The sequence below is a fragment of the Camellia sinensis genome, unplaced genomic scaffold, assembly GCF_055761805.1.
Source record: "Camellia sinensis isolate YWXY unplaced genomic scaffold, ASM5576180v1 Unanchor1, whole genome shotgun sequence".
NCBI lineage: Eukaryota > Viridiplantae > Streptophyta > Magnoliopsida > Ericales > Theaceae > Camellia > Camellia sinensis.
In genome coordinates, this window is record NW_028128987.1 from 10,271,346 (window position 1) to 10,274,588 (window position 3,243).

At 38.1% G+C, this 3,243-nt stretch overlaps 1 pseudogene; it reads left to right on the forward strand.

The window, feature by feature from the left end:
• Positions 1 to 1,961: 1,961 nt before the first annotated feature.
• On the forward strand, positions 1,962 to 2,594 carry LOC145814077 (secreted RxLR effector protein 161 pseudogene; annotated as a pseudogene).
• The last annotated feature ends 649 nt before the right edge of the window (positions 2,595 to 3,243 follow it).

Here is a 3,243-nt window from a genome sequence, read left to right on the forward strand (position 1 = left end):
AATGCTTTGGCATAGGAGATTGGGACACTTTCATCATACAACCCTACTTTTTATGAAGAAGAATAATCTTAGGGAAGGCTTGCCTGAATTAGCAGAGGAGCTTCCTACTTGTGCAGCCTGTCAGTATGGGAAGCAGACAAGGCTTTCTTTTCCACAAAACAAGGCCTGAAGGGCTACACAGAAACTACAGTTAGTACACATAGATATAAGAGGACCTTAGAAAACACCATCATTGATTGGCAGTAAGTTTTACATTGCTTTCATTGATGATCACACAAGAATGTGCTGTATTTATTTCATGAAATTTAAATTTGAGGTCGCTGACATCTTCTGGAAGTTTAAAGCTTGGGTGCAAAATCAAAGTAGATGCAAAATGCAGGTGATCAAGTTTGATAATGGAACTGAATACACATCAGAAAAATTTAACAAGTTCTGTGAGAATGAAGGCATTGAGCACCAGTTGACAGCACTTTATACCCCTCAACAGAATGTGGTGGTTGAGAGGAAAAACAGAACACTTACGGAGATGACAAGGTGTTTACTGCATGACAAAGGGCTACCAAAGATCGAGGCTGCAAACACAGTAATTTTTCTTGCTGAACATATTGCCAACAAAAGCTTTGCAACAGAGGACTCCATTTGAAGCATGGTATGACTATAAACCAAGGCTGCAAAATTTAAAAACATTTGGTTGCCTTTGTTTCTTTTATATTCCTCAGGTTAAGAGAGACAAATTGGATAAGAAAGCAGAACCTGGGATCTTTGTAGGCTGCAATTCAGTTTCAAAAGCCTATAGGATTTATTTTCCACAAAACAACAAAGTAATTATTAGCAAGGATGTCCAATTCTTTGAGTCAGATAGCTGGAGCTGGGAGAATGATAAGAAGCTTGAGTTCTAGGAGAAGAATGATGACATTGATGACAAACCTATCAGGGGAACTAGATCACTCTCTGACATCTATCAGAGGTGCAATGTTGCTATAATAGAGCCTGCAGGATATGAAGAAGCTGCAGCAGATCAAAAATGGATGGCTGCAATGAAGGAGGAGCTTAAGATGATTGAGAAAAACCAGACTTGGATGCTAGTAGACAAACCTGCACACAAAAAGGCCATAAGAGTCAAGTGGGTTTACATGACCAAACTCAATCCTGATGGTTCTGTAAACAAACACAAGGCAAGGCTGGTCGTTAAAGGATATGCTCAGACGTTTGGAGTGGATTTCTCTGAGACTTTTGCCCTAGTTGCTAGATTGGATACCATAAGAACGTTGCTAGCCCTTGTTGCTTAAAACGGCTGGAATATACACCAGATGGATGTCAAATTTGCCTTCTTAAATGGATACTTAGAGGAAGAAATTTTTGTGGAGCAGGCTGAAGGTTTTGTTGTCTAAGGAAAAGAGGAGAAAGTTTATCTGTTGAAAAAAGGCCCTGTATGGTTTAAAGTAGGTACCAAGGGCTTGGTACAACAGGATTTATGCACATTTGTTAGACTTAGGCTTCACAAAAGCCTAATGTTGTGTTTGGTTGGGGGATTTGGAGAGGGATTTGAAAATGAAAAGGAAAAGGGAAAAAGTGTGTCAAACTAGGTGAAATATAGGTATGTTTTATTAACATTTCACCTATCTTTTCCATTTCCTTTTCCAAATCCCTCATCAAATCCCTAACCAAACACAGCATAAGTGAATTTACTCTCTATCTCAGGAAGGTTAGTGATGAAATACTTGTGGTATCCCTATATGTTGATGATTTACTTGTGACAAGAAACAGTATGGAGCAGATTGATACTTTCAAAAAAGAAATGAAGGATATTTTTGAGATGATTGATGTTAGGAAGATGACATTCTCCCTTGGCATAGAAGTTAAACAAAAGTAGAATGAGATCTTCATATGTCAGCATAAATATGTCAAGGAGATTCTAAAAAAAATTCAACATAGAGGAGTGTAAGCCAATAGCAACCCCAATGAATCAAAAGGAGAAGTTTTGCAAAGAAAATGGAGCTGCAAAGGTTGATGAAAGGCTTTACAGAACCTTAATAGGCTGCTTGATGTACCTAATTGGAACAAGACCAGATATTATGAATGCTATAAATCTACTCTCAAGGTACATGCACTGTGCTAGTGAAATTCATTTTCAAGCAGCAAAAAGAATTGTTAGATATATTAAGCGTACGATTGACTATGGTCTGACGTTTTGTCAAGTTGAAAACTTCACACTCCATGGTTATTCTAATAGTGATTGGACTGGTTGTGTTGATGACATAAGAAGTACTTCAGGTTATTGTTTTAGCTTTAGTTCTGCTATTTTCTCATGGTGTTCTAAGAAGCAAGAAGTCATAGCTCAATCCACAGCAGAAGCAGAATATGTAGCTGTTGCTGCTGCTGTAAATCAGGCTCTTTGGATTAGGAAATTGATAGCAGACCTGCATATGGAGCAAAATGGAAGCACACAGATACTTGTAGATAATCAAGCTGTAATTTCAATTGCAAATAATCCAGTGTTCCATGGGAAAACAAAACATTTCAAGTTGAAACTCTATTTCCTAAGAGAGGTACAAAGAGAAGGAGAAATACAACTGATCTACTACAAAACATAAAATCAAAATGCTGACATCTTGACCAAGGCACTTCCCAAATTTAGGTATGAGTTCTTGAGGCAAAGGCTTAGAGTCTACAGCTCCAGAGCCAAGGAGAAGTGTTGAATGATGCCCCAGGAGCTACTGACGTGTAGCTGAGTGGGCTGCTGATGTTTGAGATGTGTTGAGGTTTAATAAAACACATGTTGAATTGAAGTTGTCAAAGTCTGTTAGGCTTGACCTACTCTTTTGCTATTTTTTAGAAGTTTCTGTTATGTAACGTGCAGCAGATTTAGTTGCATTCTTTATGCTTTTTCTGTTTTGATAAGTTGTATAAATAAGTGCTTTGATGATCAATAAAAATTTAAAAAGAAAGAAGTCTTAAAATTAAGTTTGTTTTTGCTAGCTTTTGTTCTTTATTTCTGTCAAAAACCTACAACCTTGCACCTATGTTCAACCAAGGCCGTGGCATGATGGTGGCATGCTAAGACAGCAAAGGGGGAATATGACAAGTGTTGTGGGATAGCAGCACTCAACCATTGGCCAAAGAATGGGTTGCATTGCATAGATGTAAGGCATTAATATGACTTGAATGTGGGCTGCAGCATATTTGGGGATTGAATACAATCAGTGGGCAAGACTTGGTCTGGTGGCCAAGATAACCAATTTC